This window comes from Silurus meridionalis, chromosome 14 (assembly GCF_014805685.1).
Source record: "Silurus meridionalis isolate SWU-2019-XX chromosome 14, ASM1480568v1, whole genome shotgun sequence".
NCBI classification, from domain to species: domain Eukaryota; kingdom Metazoa; phylum Chordata; class Actinopteri; order Siluriformes; family Siluridae; genus Silurus; species Silurus meridionalis.
In genome coordinates, this window is record NC_060897.1 from 22,924,345 (window position 1) to 22,942,187 (window position 17,843).

Here is a 17,843-nt window from a genome sequence, read left to right on the forward strand (position 1 = left end):
CTTCCATAACCATAACAAACCTATCCACCTGTTAGACGAGGCTCTTTGGAAATTATAATCTAATTAGAAATGATATTAGTTTCAAGTGCTTTATATTAATTCTGAAAGGTGGAGGGAAGGAGGCCAGGGCCACAGGATAAATATTCATTTTGTCTACAGCCTCCAAATGTCCAGAACCGGCCCTGGGTGTAAATGTGGAAATGTAAAAATGTGAGAACGCTGCAGAAACGTTGTGGAAATATAAAGATTGTTGTGGAAGCATGGAGGAAATGCCCCGGCTATGACACGAGGTCCTGACAGACAGAAGTGACGCTGGAGGAGAGCTGGAAGGAGAGATGTACGGCCTCGGTGACTCTGTCAAAAATGACTCATGAAATATTTATGGCAGTAATGGGGAGGATTATTCTAGTGCAGCGAAACCCGATCAGAACGAGTAATCATATCTACTGCAGAGGGAGAGCCGATGATCCGCCTGCGGGGGGGTGACGGGGGGGCGGGGGGACGTAGACAAGCGTCTAAATCAGGCATCAGTCTGAATAAAGACCAGGAGAACACACACACACACACACACACACACACACACACACACACACTACAATGAAATGCAGAGTCAGGGACGGACGAGATCTCGGTGTAATTAAATGATGTGGCAGACTGCCTCGGTTCCTCGTTTCATTCCGCCGTACTGCTTCTCTCTCGGTATTCGCTTTCAGGAGTGGAGGAACCGTGCGACTCGCCGCTGCCCCCTCTGCTTATCACAGAAAAAAAAAAAAGAAAATGCAAATGGGTGAACTTTTTCTGATTTGATTTCATTATGGCCCCCTGCACCCACACGCCCTGAGGGATGAACAGATTCGCTTTCACACGCACAGAAATGCGTAAAAATCATTGGGTCGTGTGGAGTGACGCTCAGAGCTGAGCCAAAAAACAACAAACGACTTTTCTGCAATTCTGAACTTAAAATACAAGATTTAGGAAATAAACTGAATGTTATTATTTCTTTTTATTATTAAAATTTGTTATTTCATGGATTTTTACAGTAAAAATGTTTTTTTTTAAAAGTACAACCGGGTCATAAAAACAACATGATTTCACACGAAATGATATTGTGATCCAATTTCTCACGATGATGTCGTGAAATCGCATCATCATATTTGTTACGAAATCACTGGATGAGTAAATGTTCTCAGCATCATAAATTTGCGTCTACGTTGAATGTATAAGAAAAAAAACAATGTTCCTGAATAGTTCTGAGGATGATGTTCCTTCTCATATACATATATATAAATGGAATTGGAGTTCTGATGAAGTCCATTCAGAAAATACTTCATGAAGATGCTCGAACTGCAGGATGATAAATCAGGATTTGCTTCTATCCGCTTCATTTCCACAAACAGACACACTGAGGATCTCACGATGACTTTGGTTGATAGAGAAGCTACCTGCTTTAGGTTTCCTGATCCCATGTGAGGAGCCTCTGATCCCTGATCCCAGCATCAGGTTCGTCATGGAGCTTGAGCTCACTCTCGATGTGATGTGAAGCAGAACATATCCTGAAGCCGTAAAGATAATTCCACATGATCACAAGCTATAAGTGAGTCCAGTTTAGATTCCGGTGCTGAAATCTGATTCAGCTCAGGGATACGTGTGCAGATTAGAGATGATGATCACATGGTGCTGAACTTCACAACTATACAGCTGGAATCGGAAACATCTGATGATGTATTATGAAGATGTTTGTATTCCAGGATAATGAATCAGGGATCTTCCTTTTAGCATCAATGAGGCTAAAATATTAAGCTCCAAGTTTGCTGGTGTTGCTTTGAGGCGTGGCCTTTTTTTTTAGTTATAACTCATAACAAGAGATCCTAGTAGCTATAAACATCAGGCCACACCTCCTTTCTCAAAGCTGATTCGCTGTACAGCGTTTAATGTTGTTAGAACGACCTGTGTTTATTTTCCAGACCATTTATTTTCTAATGCTAACAAGTTAAAGATAAAATAATTGTTGTAAGAAACAGCTGTTTGATTTACATCGTTCTCGGGTTCCGTTAGCACTGCATGCTCTCCGAGGAACCAACGAGCTCTGATACTTTCGTCCAAGCTTCATTTTCCTTCCGAAAAGTCTCCGTGCACATGGAATAATACAGGATAAGGTGAAGGGATGCAAGTTTTCCTTCATTTTATGTTAATTTGTGGGCGTGTCTTAAGCAAGTGGGTGTGGCGAAGTGCTGCATTATTTAGTGCATACAGAAGAACTGCTGAGGAACATGTCAAGTTCAGTGATGTTCTTCTGCCATCCAAGCATGTTCTCCACGTTGTTCCCTGCATTGATCTCCTCTTGAACATCCACCATCAAGTGTGATTTGAATTTCATGAGCGGAAGAACCTGCTCCTCTGGTGCTTCGTCATTACTTGTTGTTTCGGGTCGAGCAAATATTTATTCTCTGCCTTCAATAAAACACGGTACGTCAGCGCGTCCGTCACTTCGGCTGTGAGAGATGAATCGAGGAGCTGAGGGCTTGAAGAACCTCTGAAGCTCTCCTTATATTAAACACAGAGTGTGAGAAAGCTCAGGAGCTCGACACTACAGTGTGTGTGTGTGTGTGTGTGTGTGTGTGTGTGTGCTTATAAGTCCAAAACTAATATAAAAGTCTGTAATAAATTGAATTAATAAGGTTCCAGTCTACACTACACATTTATATCAACCTTCAGCTGAAGTTTACTTCTCAGGTTTCCTCCAGCAATCGCTTTATCACTAAACTTTGCAACTCAAAACTTTCTCCATGAGAAATCTCTGCTTGGAAACGTACCCAATTTCAATGAAACCATCAGCAGAACCGACTCAGAATGATGTTCAATGCAACAGGCAACAGTTCCTCTTTTATGAAAACAAGTGATGCTTTTAATTTTATAGTTTTTGAAGGATATGAATTCTCTCTCTCTCTCTCTCTCTCTCTCTCACACACATTAATACTCCCTGTTTGTCCACCCTCTGAAAAAGAGGAACTAATGGCTGCCAGTATAAGTAGCAGAAGCTTCACAGTGGTGAGATGTTCTGCTTTGGGGAAGTTAATGTGGCGTGCGACTCGTTACGACGTTATGATAACGACCTGTCAGTAGTGATGCCTCGAGCTGCCTTTTTCCCTCTAAGCCTTTTATATCTAGTGTTTTTTCACCTTTATTTATTTACACCCCGCCCACACATACACTACCCACCTCCCCCCATCATCACATCCCCCTCTGTTGCCTCCGGAGGCACTCCATATTTCCTGTCCGAGCTACGAGGCAGCGACGCTAACAAACCAAACGAGCGCTTTTGTCATCATGAAGGAATGCGCAGCTGGCAAATGGAGTCCAAATGGCCTCCGGCGCTGCATCGTGGGCCGAGTCTTTAACCTTGACACGGTTCGTTTGACGCCGTCCACGAGGTAACCGACTCCACAGAAAACCTCCTAACAAACATTCATCACAGCAGTGTGAGTCTCGGCCCCGGGACTCCACGTCCTGACTGATCACAGAACGGAGTCTCGCCGTGTCCACGGGCAAAAACCCCAAACTTTTTTATTCATCAGTTTATTTCTCTCACGTCTGCGCAGCACCAAACCCGCCGGGGGGAGATTTATGGATGTGTTTGTTACTCGGGTAACTGCAGCACAGCAACAGTCGCTTTTTCTACTTTTTATTGTCTTCTTTATTTCTGTAATGCACCAAACACACCAAATCGTCCTGAAGTGAATATTTGTTTGATAAAGTGAAATACAGTAATACTGATCAAATACAGTTACAGTAGAGTTATGTGAAAAAGAAAGTGCACTCTCTCTCTCTGGATTCTAAGGATTTTGTGTATCAGGACATACAGACTTATCTGATCCTTAGCAGGTCTCAAAATTAAATGAATACAACCTTAAATAAACAACAACACATGACATATTACAACCATGTCATTATTTATTTTATAAAAAACAATCCAAAATAGAAAAGCAAAATGATCAACTAAACACTAATGACATGCCCTTGATAGAATGATCTGAACCTCCTCTATAAAAGCCCAAGATTTGGCAGTTTGCTGTTCTGGAGCACTCAGGTGTGTGGAAACACAATGCCGATGAGAAAGAACAAATCAGCAATGATTTTAGAGAAGCAACTGTTGCTGGGAATCGCTGTGGAAAGGGTTATAAGGCCATTTCCAAACAAATTAAAGCTCATCATTTTACAGACACCTGTAATCTTCTCAGGACTTTCACCCCAAGCTCAGACTGTGCAATGCTCAGAGGAAGAGGCTGAACCAGTATGTTGTGTTTGGAAGGGTTTCAGAGCAGAGCAGCATGGCTTGGGTTCGCAAAGTTGCATCTAAACAAAGTGGAGATGTTTGGCCATAACGCGCAGTGCAACACAGCATATGAGCACAAACATCTTACGCTAACACTAAAGCATGGTGGTGGAGGGCTGGTGGTTTGAGATTGTTTTGCAGCCACAGGACCTGAGTACCTTCAGACTAGAATAATTTTATTATGTCTTGATACACAAAACCATATAATTCAAGGAGGTGTACACACACACACACACACACACACACACACACACACACACACACACACACACACACACAGCTGCTTATTTCTCTCATGAGCGAGTCTTCGAGTGTGTGCACTGGAGAATCCTTCCCTAAATATAAAATAAACCTTTTCACAAAGATCAGTGATTACATTACATCATCATTACATCATCATTACATCATCATTACATCAATTATCTACAAATAAAGATAGCGAATGGTCTTTATAATTAGCTGTACACTTTCCTGTGATTGAGTTGCTAAACGGTGATGAATTATAATTAGCAATAATATAAACCTGCGATGGTCAGCAGCTGCTATTAAGCTCATTCTGACCAATCAGAATTCAGAGTTCAGCAGTAGAACACTGTGAAGTAAAACAACCAACTTCCAGACTTCCAGCAGCAGCTACATCCAGGCTGATCGACTACACATTCAACCGGCCGCATAATGGCGTCGATGAATTATCGGCTGGACGATTTCTTCAAAACTCCACCGCTGTTTGAGCGCTGAAGGGGAAACGCGGTGTGTGTGTGTGTGTGTGTGTGTGTGTGTTGGTTTGAAGGATTTTCATCTCCATTCTGTTTATTCATCTATTAATCTGATTCCTCGTCCAGTCCGGATCACCATCACCGATAACCCTGCTGCAGCTTTCCATCAGATTAGCACATCGTTTGCAAAATGTGAAGATTAAACAAATCAGAAGTTTCTTTCCAAATGATTGCGCACACACACACACACACACACACACACACACACACACACACAGAGGTTTCATCAGCTTATGGTCAGCTGTGTGTGTGATATTGACTCAGTCCCTATGAATTATTCATGCACCTAATTATAGAGATATGCATATCAGATCCTGTGTTTTTTTATGGCTCCTGGCACTTCACTAAACCTGATGGATGTCGTGTCGTTTAAAAAGATCGTCCCTCTATTTACTCCGCCCCAACGCCCCCCACACCAAATCTACCCCCCACCAACACCATCACTATCATCCCTGTCACTCCACTTCTCAATGACACCAGCAGGACGATGAAGCTCCTGACATGAGCAGGTACTCGAGATCTCAGCAGGTCTCAAGCTGATGGCGAACGTTTCACATCCTGAATTTCAATTTTTAAGTGTCATATATACATATGATTTTCTTTACCTTTTAAAGAGAGATGCAAATCCTTTCGCATTTCTGTCGATAATCCTGAGAGACGTGTTGCATCATGACAAATTAACAATGTTTATCTGTTGCTTAATGTAAAGATGACGTCATTGATGCTGTTCGAAAATAAAAGTCATGACAATGTAAATACCACACACACACACACACACACACACACACACACACACACTAACCCTCAAAGGTTCAATGCAGAACCCTACAGCGCTCTCAAAAAGGGTTCCAACAAGTAAACACACTGACTATAATCAGCATCATCAACGGTCATCGGCCAACTTACAGGGAATTTACAATTTACAATTAGAAATGTTTGGAAATGTATATTCTATTTTATATTCTATACAAATATAAACATTTTCTATGGTCATAAACTGACATGCAAATAAACACAGATTTAAAAATTTAATATTTGACTTTAATTGTTAGTATAATTTAGTTGCACAACAGATTACACACAGCACAAGTTTTACACATAAATGTATGCAATATTTTGTAATGTATGTGAATCCTCACAAGGATGGACTTTATTTTGCATTATTTTGATTAAAGGATTGAAGAAATGATGCGTGCGATGTGATGTAGGAATGTACAGTGCAGGTAGGGGGCGTGGCCTCAGTAACCCTGCAGTAAATGTGCTGTGTGCATGTGATGAATTTCTACCTGCACATTTATTAAACTGGAATTGTGTTCAATCTGGTTGTTTTAATTAAAATTATCCTGCAAGATTGACTCACCTGCAAATTTGTACATTTATAGTTTATTCCTATTAATTCCTGTTAGTTCCAATAGAAAATCTTCAGTCTTGAAAATTCCTGGAATTTTGAAACCTTAGTTTCAAGGCTCTTGACTATTCACCAGTATACACAATCAAATCCGGCTCATTAGCTTAAAAGAGGTAGCTAGCTTTACAAACATTCAAAACAGTCCAAATCTAATTGATATTAATTACAGACTGGTACAGAGGGCAACGGCAATAATTTAATGCTGATCACCTTCGCAGGTAAATACTGACTCCAGTGAAGGAACAGTGTATATTTTTTTTTTACTCGCAGAAGAATTATCCAGCTGTGCAGGGCACTGGGCGCTTACTGGTGTTTATCATTGATGCTTCTTCTTTTCAAACAAACTATAACGTGACTTTAAAATGAGGCTCATGGAAACAACCACACAAGCGCACACAAAAAGTTCACTGGTATCGTGACTTTATCATGTACAGATGATTAATCTGACGAAAAGCGATGATAAATCCACTTGCGACATTTCGATTTTACGATGACGATAGTGATACAAAAAAATCAAACAAATATTTTACGTTTCGTAAGTAAACAAAGCAGCATCTGCTCCGCCCCTCACTCGCAGACTGGCGCTCGTTCACGCCCCCTCATACATATACACTGAACTTAATACGTTACAGTAGAGTCAATTGCTGTGTTTTACTACATTTGGCAGACACCCTCATCCAGAGTGACTTATGTTTATCATTCTAACTGAGTAGCTATGGGGTTTTTGTTCAGGGGCCCTGGAGTTCAGGGGCCCTGGAGTTCAGGGGCCCTGGAGTGGCAGCTCGGTGTGGCTGGGATTTGAACTGAGATTTTCAAGGTTACCATGGAGACATCGGAAAACCTCTCTATCGTAAATCAGGGAATACCTGTATATATTTTACGTATCATTTTTTATGAGCAATAAATAAAAACAAATCAACTATTGGGCCTTTAAACATCTGAGAGGAGCTCTGAGGAAAGTCGAGATGTTTCCGCTTCACCTCCAACAAACTTCCCCCTACTTTCCCCCAATCCAGGGCAGATAAACGAATGGATAAATAAAGTGTGTGATGTATGTGTGTGAATGAAGGCGGCGCGAGCAGCCTCACATGGCAAATAGATCATTTTTCTCGTTTCCCAGACGCTCATCTGTCTTCCGTTCCTATTAGGTGGCTAATGTTGGCTCACTAATGGGAGCGGATCTGTCCACATCTGTCCACATCAGCGAGTCTAATGGAAGGTTTTTCTTTTTATTTAATACGACTGTCGAGGCGACATCATCGATTCCGCATTTTCTGCGAAAACGCAAAGTGTTTGGCAGATTCGAGGACTTGTGTCTTCTACAGCGCGCTGATTACTCAAGACACTGCTATAACGTGTGACACACACACACACACACACACACACGTTTTTTTTATTTCACTTATGTTTCCTTCTCTCTCTGAGCTGCAGGACGTTGTTCCGCTCAGCACAACCAGCCAGGACTGGAAACAGGAAATGAGGGGGAGGGGCATTTAGGATTGAGGTGTTTCTAATTATTATGTTATTAGCATATTAATAGAATTCAGAATAGTGATTTTTCTCACTAATGAATTATTTTACAACCACCACATACTGACATTTACGAATCAATACTTTACAATTTGTGTGTGTGTGTATATGTGTGTGTGTGTATGTGTGTGTGTGTGTGTGTGTATGTGTGTTTTTGTGTGGTCAGTGGCTCTCTGACAGATGTTCAATAGAACCTGATGCTCTGCGCCTCTAATGGAACATTTATCGTACGCAGCATCTCATCAGCTCCAGCAGGGAAACGTCCAGCTTTAATCACCAACATCAGGGTTTAAAACTGCCCTCTGCATCATATGACCCTGAACACACACACACACACACACACACACACGCGTGCGCACACACACACACACACGCACGCACACACAGAGCTGAAGATGGAACACACACACACACACACACACACACACACACACACACACACACTAAGCTGCAGACTGAACACAGTTGTGAGAGATTCTGTGTCTCCTCTTTTCTCTCCCTGATGTTAATCAGGATGCAGGTTTCAGATCGTACAATTATAAACTCAGGATGCAGAGACACAAAAACAGAGACAGAGACAGAGATGGAGGCAGACCCAGAGACAGAGAGGAGACAGACCCAAAGACAGAGAGGAGACAGACCCAGAGACAGAGAGGAGACAGACCCAGAGACAGAGAGGAGACAGACCCAAAGACAGAGAGGAGACAGACCCAGAGACAGAGAGGAGACAGACCCAGAGACCCAGAGACAGAGAGACAGACCCAGAGACAGAGAGGAGACAGACCCAGAGACAGAGAGAGACAGACCCAAAGACAGAGAGGAGACAGACCCAGAGACAGAGAGGAGACAGACCCAGAGACAGAGATGGAGGCAGACCCAGAGACAGAGATGGAGGCAGACCCAGAGACGGAGGCAGACCTACAAACGGAGACAAACCCAAAGACAGAGACAGAGGCAGACCCAGAGACAAAGACAGAGGCAGACCCAGAGACAGAGGCAGACCTAGAAACGGAGGCAGACCCAGAGACAGAGACGGAGCACGGCTGTCCTGCCTTCTGTAACTCATAATCCGTTATAGCGGCCGTCTGAGTGCCTCCACTGCACCTAAGATTAATTTCTCCACCTGCCTGGGAAATGTCTTCGTCTAAATTATTCATTCCAATTCCGTCCTCAATTCTTCTCTTTCTCACTTTTTTTTTAGACGAGACACAATCCTACATTGGGAGGAAGTGAAACAGCTCTCTCCCTTCCTACGTTCAGCTGTTCTGAAGCCTTTTGTTCCTGACTTTAATTGATTACAAGACGTGACTCCGACACTGCTAATATAATATCCCCCCATTCCTCCATCCCTCCATCCTTCAATCCCTCAAATCCCTGCGCTTTTTCTTTTCCACTCAGGATTTAGCGGCTACGTCGTTTTAGCATATAACGTTTTTTATTCAATTTCTTAAAGCTTCATTCTAAAGCTTATGGAGCTGCTGAAGCTGTTGGTGCAGGTTCATAAAATAAACTAAAACAGATCATTAAAATAATACAAATGTTTTATTGTTGTGCTGAACAGTTTCTGATACTGTAATAAGATGGTTAAAAAAAGCATCAATATTGGCAGCACCTTAGAATTTTTATTATTATTATTTATATATAATATATATTTAAATATATTTAATTGACTAAACTGAAATATTCGATGATGGCAGCATAAATTCTAATACAACTGAGCTGCCTCTGCCAGGAGGTTAGGAGTTGGCTATTAAGTTTAGCATGCAACTGAGCAACCAAACAACCAACCAACAAACAAACAAACAAATAAAAATGTTTAGCTTTTTTTTCCTCCTATAAATTCCTCTGACAAGGAAGTCATTATTAAATATTACTTTTTATTATTATTAATATTATAATTAATATTGTTTAGGGTGCCAATAATTTTGAAGCCAGTGTTTTGCAGAAGAACAACTTACTACTAAAGATGGAAAGTTATATTTATTTATGTATTTATTTATTATTTAATGATTATTCATTTATTTTTGATTGTGGCTGAATTTTTAAATGTAAATTAGGCCAGATATTTATTCTTTCTTTCTTTCTTTCTTTCTTTCTTTCTTTCTTTCTTTCTTTCTTTCTTTCTTTCTTTCAGAATTGCATTGATTTTCATCATTAATTTAAAATGTATATTACAGGTATAACATGAATAATTGTATTTATTTGAAATGTTTTAAAATGTATAACTTCTACTTATCTATTAATCCAAGTTTATTGATTTATTTGCAGTTCATGGCTTATTTACACCTTTCCTGAGAGCCACAGCAGTGGAGTGTGTGTGATATTTATGGATATGATTCAGTTCTCAGGTGTGTTTTTATCTCTGATGCAGGTTTAGAATGAAGTATGAAGATCACATTGCTGCTGCTTCACACGCTGCTGCTGTTTGGTGTCAGGTGTGTGAGCAGGTTTGTGGCACTGTGTCAGTAAAAGACCTGAATAAAAGTGACTTTAGCATCGAGCGGCGCATCGAGCGGCGCAGTACAGGACAAGAGGAGAAAGAAAAGCAGCGTTCCTGCTGTGGAACAGCTTCAGAAACATCGAGGAAAAAACACCCTGGAGGCACAAGATTGCCTTCCTAATGCACCATGTCCCTACAGGGAGTAGTGGCACAGTGTGTGTGTGTGTGTGTGTGTGTGTGTGTGTGTGTGTGTGTGTGTGAGTGTCACAGTACTACAAGTCATATATATAATACACAGTGTGTCACAATGCTACAGGTAGCACATAGGTTGTTTTTTATGTCCTAGCGCACCAAAAAGCTCATAAAGCGTTTGCTCTGAATGAAATGTCTATAAATAAATTCCATGAATAAACAAATAAATATTCATACAATAGCATTGGTGATAATATTTCTATCAATTTAAAAAAACTGTTATGTAAATCTAAACACAATTTCCCCCCTTTTATAGAATTGTGTGATGTGGGTGGAGCTATAATCAGAAAATGTACCAATCAGAATGATCACTGTTTCCCTGCTGGAATTTTCAGCTCTGCTTTGTACATTTGTGGGTGTGGCTAAACGTAAATAAACAAGATACACAAATGAACGGCTTTGATCATACGCACGAGAGTAAGAAGAAAACCTGACGCAAATATTTCACAAAAACAACGACAAACAACAAACAAAAAGTAAAGACATAAATGACAGGGTGCCAATAATTTTGAAAGTGGAGAATCACATCACTATGGCTGTGGTTTTATAAACATTTTTATGTGTGCTGATTAATAACTAATAATAGGTTTTGCAGACCATTTTGGTTTTGCAGTGTGGATTGTGTGAAAACAGAGGCTTTTAAAAACGCATTTTCACTTATTGCCACGACGTTTCAAAGAGCCAGAAAGTAAATAAACGTCAGGTGGAAATGACGCGGGTTGAAGCATCTTATGTTTTGCTCGTGCGCAGTACAGGGATGTGACACCTTCAGACCTGGATCTGGATTAGTGAAGACGAAGCCCAAAAGACTGAAAGAAAGAAAGATGTTGTGATGAAAAAAGTTTTTTGTGCTGAGTGAATTATTCCACTGCTTAGTTTGCACTCTTGGAAGACATTATAAATAAAACACATTATAGTTGATGCATTATAAAAATAAACTCTCGCTCTTAATGCGATTCGATCCGTTTATACATTTGAGCCGGTTATTGATTTGTGTGAATGTAGGCAGGTTTTTTTTATTATTAATTTTATATATTGATAAAAGGTGTAATGTTTATACGCTGCGTTGTGGTCAAAAGTGAAGCTTCTGAAGAGTTTAAAGTCCACGGCGTTCACAGGAAAGCCATTTAAACCCAGTTCTCCTGCTCCGAGCTCTTACAGCACAATGATGGTTTAAACCTACACTCGTGAAACAGATCACTTTTCTTGTTTCATCCTCTGAAAGAGAAATTTACTATTTAATACAAGTCAAGAAGCTTCTATTGTCTTTCCAACCATACAGTATATAGCTGACGCAGTATACAGAGAAATGAAATGACGTTTCTCCAGATGCCACATTACACAACACAGAGCTTCATCACACAACCCAGAGCTCCATCACACTACCCAGAGCGACATCACACAACCCAGAGCGACATCACACAACACAGAGCTCCATCCCACAACACAGAGCTCCATCACACAACACAGAGCTCCATCACACAACACACAGAGCTCCATCACACAACCCAGACCTCCATCACACAACCCAGAGCTCCATCACACAACACAGAGCTCCATCACACAACACACAGAGCTCCATCACACAACCCAGAGCTCCATCACACAACCCAGAGCTCCATCACACAACCCAGAGCTTCATCACACAACCCAGAGCTCCATCACACAACACAGAGCTCCATCACACAACACACAGAGCTCCATCACACGACCCAGAGCTTCATCACACAACCCAGACTACCCAAACTAGTTGGCTAGCAGTTAGCTAACTGGCTAGGCATTAGCGCTAGCGATGCGAGGTTGTTCGGCATTGCAGAATGAGATGAGGGCGTCTGTATTTGCATATTCATAAATGAATATTCAGAGATACTGGAATTTGAAGTAAAAGGTGAAATATTTTGCTGCCTTTTTGTTGTTTTTATAAAAACACATTTCCACAGAATAACGCAGATGTTTATTATTTTTTTAAATGCACATGATTGGAAGATCCTCCCCCAAGCTGTGCTCAGTTTCCGTCCTATTGAACACAATGGTGATGCTAATCGAGGTCTTTGCTAGCACCTGAAAATGGTGTGTTGATTAAAGCTAGAGCACGTCCTGTAGACCAACCAAACCAAACCTTTCCTTTTTTTGTTTTTATTTTGGTGTAAATGATTTTTTTTCCTTAAAGCTTTTCCAAATAGGAAAAAAATAAATCAAACCCGGCGCACGCTCTGTTTAAGTAACACAGCCGATTGTGGAGGAAATTAATTTTCCGTGGCGAGTCGGTGTAATAAATTGAGGTTGATTGAAATTGACTGGGCTGTAAGAGCGCCGACTCAAGCGTTCTTTATCAATATCGAGAGCCAACTCTATTAGCATCCGGGTAATATCTCCAGCTTCCTCTGCCGAGTTCTCACAAATAACTCGATGCTAGCACGAGCACGCGAGTAGAGACTAGCTAATCCTCAGATTGTTTCTCCCAGAGTCTGATTTATTTATTTATTTATGTATTATTTATTTTCTGGGTTTGAAAGCTGAAATGGTAATGTGGGAGGATTATCCACCACCTGCTGCGTCCGACTGACCACAACTCCACCGAAGCATGAATCATATTTCGTCTGTTTATTATCTTTTATATCTAATAAACACACTCAGAGTCAGACTGATCAGACAGTCAAAGGAAGTCTTTAAAAGAGACACTTCCTTCTTTACAATAAACAGCTGCCTTCTGTCATTATTAGGGGCTTTAATAGTGGTCTGTTTGTGATGTCACATTTATGTATGCAAATAAATACGCTAATTGTGCTAGCTCATGCTAATCGTTAACGTATCTTAGGTTAACGAGGAATTAAATCGTTGTTGCTATGGTGATATACTGTGATATAAAAGATTCGCTCTTTTTTTTTTACTATTGTGATGCAAATTGATATAAAAATCCTAAATAATGAATCTGAGCTACTTGAATAGCAGTTTGCTAGCTGGCGTTAGCTACATCATTATTATGAATGTTTTTTTATGTATATTTATTTAGTTTTACATCATCAGATTTGTGTGCTTTTTTTAAGCATTTCTTCGCCTTTACAAGTGTTTATTACCGTAGGTACATTATTTTGTCACGGTTTAACGTGACACGTGTTTTAGTATTCGAGCTATTGCACGTTACTCCGCTGGAACCCGTTCGCTCCTCCGAGTGAGAACGTGGTGCGAGGCGGTTTTGCACCTCCATCATCCAAAAGCGGTGTGACTTAAGTGTGACTCAGTATAAATTCGATGTCACTTCGACTCAGGCGTGAATAAGCGATGACATTTCTGCATCTGCGCTGAGTTGCTCTTTTTTCCCCCTCCATCTGTTGAGAACTCGACACTGGACAGACAAGGAGAGACGACGGAGAGACGAGACGAGGCGAGATCACGCTCGTGCCCGATGTCCCCCATGAGCTCTGGACAGCAGCGTGACTTGGATCTCTCTCCCCATGGGCTCAGCTGAACATCAGCAGGCCCCATTATCATCCTTTTATCCCTTTACTTATGCGACGCCGTCGTTAGCGGCGGTTTAATGATGGGGAACAGGCGCGGCTTCTCGTCAGCACACTCGTCACTCCCTCATTACTGATGGCCTTCTGTAATTAACACTGTGGAATTAGACGAGCGCAGCCCCTCGAGTTCACAAGCTACAGCCTCACACACAGCACACGTGTGGATGTGTTTGTGATGTTCAATTTAGGTCTCGTTAGTGCTAAAAAGAGTGAACATTTTCAGTCTTTTCAATGCAACTTTTCTCTTCTGTCAAAAGTTTGTGGACACTTGACAATAGGATTCTAGTGCATTTTTGAACGTCCCATTCTACATTGAATCCCCATTTAAGCTCCACTGTTCTTGGAAGATGCCACACTAGAAAAGCACAGGGTTTGGATCTCCAAGTTCAAGTGAAGGGATAATTTCATGCCGCATCCAAATACAGTTCTGATTCCTATTCACATTTCTGAGTTAGTCTTTATATACATTCTGCTCCAGAACAGTGCGGAGAAATAAAAAACACGACATACTTTTTCTGTTTGTAGTTAATTTAATGTCGCAAGGGTTTTAAAAGTCCTCTTTAGTAGCCCTTAAAACACATAGCAAACGCCGAAATCTCATTTATTTTTTAACTTGAACTTTTTAACTTCTAGGTTTCTTTTTTTAGAAGTAAATAATTAACAATAATTCAGAGTTTGTAACACACTCTCTTTAATGGTTCTTTGAGGAAAACATTTGTCATTTTAGCACCAAAACCAGACCAAATCTCTGATCTGTTCCTTCTGTTTCCCATCACAATGTTAATTAGTGGCATTAACGTCCCATTGAAATGGACTTCACATTAAATGGACCAACTGGACGTATGATTGTAGATTAAATACGTCTGTTAATGAATCTTTTATTTTTGGTTTATTTATGTCATTTTTTGGTAATGGAACTTCTTCCCACTGCAGATCGCTCTCTTCTGAAATTCAGACCCTAATGACAGCATTAATCTAAAAAAAAAAAGTAGAAGAAACTCTTCCGCCTACACGAGTGAATTCTCTACAGCCTCATTTGGGGAAGAAGAAAAATGTCCTGCGGTCCGGACCTCTGTTCTTTTTCGCTCACTTATTTTTAGACTTTTATGCACCATTGGTCAGAGGAACTGCCTGCTTCTGGCTGTAGAAGAATCCACTTCCATCTCCAAGAGCAGAAATGTGTATGTTCTCTTTATTTATCACGTCTCAGAAGCTGCGAATATCCTGCAGGTTGGGGTGAATATTTCCTGACCTGCAGCCAGCACCTCAGCTCTGGGAAATAAATATGAAGGAGAACATAGCTGGCCTCCAGCACAGGGGCCATTTTCACATTTCACAAAAAAAAAAAAGAAAAGAAAAAACTGAGATTTGACACGTTCCAGCTGCTCGTTTCAGGCTGATATTATTTTACACTTTGTACTTCTGTGATCAATTTGCTGAGAGACATTTTTTATATTTCCTCATTTAATGTAAAACTTCAGGTGGGTACATTAAAGTGCTGAGAAACAAGTTTGCATACAGTATAAAAGGTCATTGTATGTGATTGATTACTCCACCTGCTCTATTGAAAATGTCAGGGTTAAGAACCGAGACTAAGAAACGCAAAGGTCACAAACTTCTCCACTAAACAGGTCAAATCATTTACTCCAACTTTAAACACTTCACTCTTCCCTCATTTTCTCATATCTCATTTCTCATATCATCTGATCTGCTTTCTGCTTTTTATTCTTTTCAAGGCAAGAAACTGAAAGCAACAGGATTTGGCAAACACATATATTGTTCTTATATATATATATATATATATATATATGTGTACACCTATGATTAAAAAACAACTTATAGTTCTAGTGTGGGTGCAAATAGTTCTAGAAAAAAGGTACTGTAAAGTATTAGGAGTTTGGATTATCATGTAGTGCATCAAGCGAATTCAGTTATGATGTAACATATTAAGAGGAGTTCAAGCCACAAATTCAGGTTAAAGCTTATACAAAGAGGAGGCCATATGTGAACATGATCCAGAAAATGGCGATGTCTTCTTTCAGCCAAGGTTAATTTAAAAAGGAATGGGTCAAAGATGAATCAAAATTTTAAATTCTTTTTGGAAACTGTCCTTCAGACTAAGGAGGAGAGGGACCATTTCTGCATTAGTGGCTAGGGAATGGGCAGCTTGCATATCCGGTAAGACCCCATCAGTGCTGAAATGTGTACACAGATTTTAGAGAAAAACTAAACAAACTTGACGTATACAAACTGTGGTTAAAAGAAGACATGATGCTACGCAGTGGGAAACATGAACATGTCCTAACCTTTATAAAATGTGTTGCAGCCATCAAATTCCAAACTACTTATTTATTTAGTCTACACAGTGTCCCAACATTTTTGAAAATGGCATTGTAAATCATAAGCAGTGATAAAGGCCAGGTATTGTGAAAAAAATTAGTAAAAATGCTTATTTTTTAGATGTTTGGGCTATGTGTGTGTGTGTGTATGTGCGTGTGTGTGGTGTGTGTGTGTGTGTGTGTAAGAGGGCTTTTAGCCCCTTGTGACAGGAAGGAGGTGCAGCAGTCGAGGTGTGTGATGAGCCTCTGTGCCCACCGCTTCAGCTGCAGGGGTGATGACACTTGGCTCTGAGTAATTGCCCACGGCGTGTCTGTGCCAGCTACTGCAAACCTTCCTTAATTAGGACCAGTGCCAGGCGTGACAGGTGCGTGGGAGCAGGAGATAGAGAAGCTAAGGAGAAGAAGGGCCAAATATCTTTTCACAATTAGACTCATGGATGGAGGATTCAGCTTTTGGGGAAAAAATATCATTTTAGTAGTACAAATTAGAGCTATTTAGTGTCAGAGTGCAGGGTGGACGCGTGGAGTAGAGGGTGGAGGAATGGAGTGCAGGGGGTGAAGGGTGGAGGAATGGAGTGCAAGGGGTGAAGGGTGGAGGAATGGAGTGCAGGGGTAAAGGGTGGAGGAATGGAGTGCAGGGGTGAAGGGTGGAGGAATGGAGTGCAAGGGGTGAAGGGTGGAGGAATGGAGTGCAGGGGGTGAAGGGTGGAGGAATGGAGTGCAGAGAGTGATGGGTGGAGGAATGGAGTGCAGGGGTGAAGGGTGGAGGAATGGAGTGCAGAGTGATGGGTGGAGGAATGGAGTGCAGGGGTGAAGGGTGGAGGAATGGAGTGCAGGGGTGAAGGGTGGAGGAATGGAGTGCAAGGGGTGAAGGGTGGAGGAATGGAGTGCAGGGGGTGAAGGGTGGAGGAATGGAGTGCAGGGGTGAAGGGTGGAGGAATGGAGTGCAGAGAGTGATGGGTGGAGGAATGGAGTGCAGGGGTGAAGGGTGGAGGAATGGAGTGCAGAGAGTGATGGGTGGAGGAATGGAGTGCAGGGGTGAAGGGTGGAGGAATGGAGTGCAGGGGTGAAGGGTGGAGGAATGGAGTGCAGAGAGTGATGGGTGGAGGAATGGAGTGCAGGGGTGAAGGTGGAGGAATGGAGTGCAAGGGGTGAAGGGTGGAAGAATGGAGTGCAGGGGGTGAAGGGTGGAGGAATGGAGTGCAGGGGTGAAGGGTGGAGGAATGGAGTGCAGGGGATGGAGAATG

At 41.3% G+C, this 17,843-nt stretch overlaps 1 protein-coding gene across 3 annotated transcripts in view; it reads right to left on the reverse strand.

The window, feature by feature from the left end:
* The window catches only part of tmc5 (transmembrane channel like 5), a 79,923-nt gene that overhangs the window by 21,363 nt on the left and 40,717 nt on the right, over window positions 1-17,843 (reverse strand). The gene's annotated exons all lie outside the window — the stretch shown is intronic.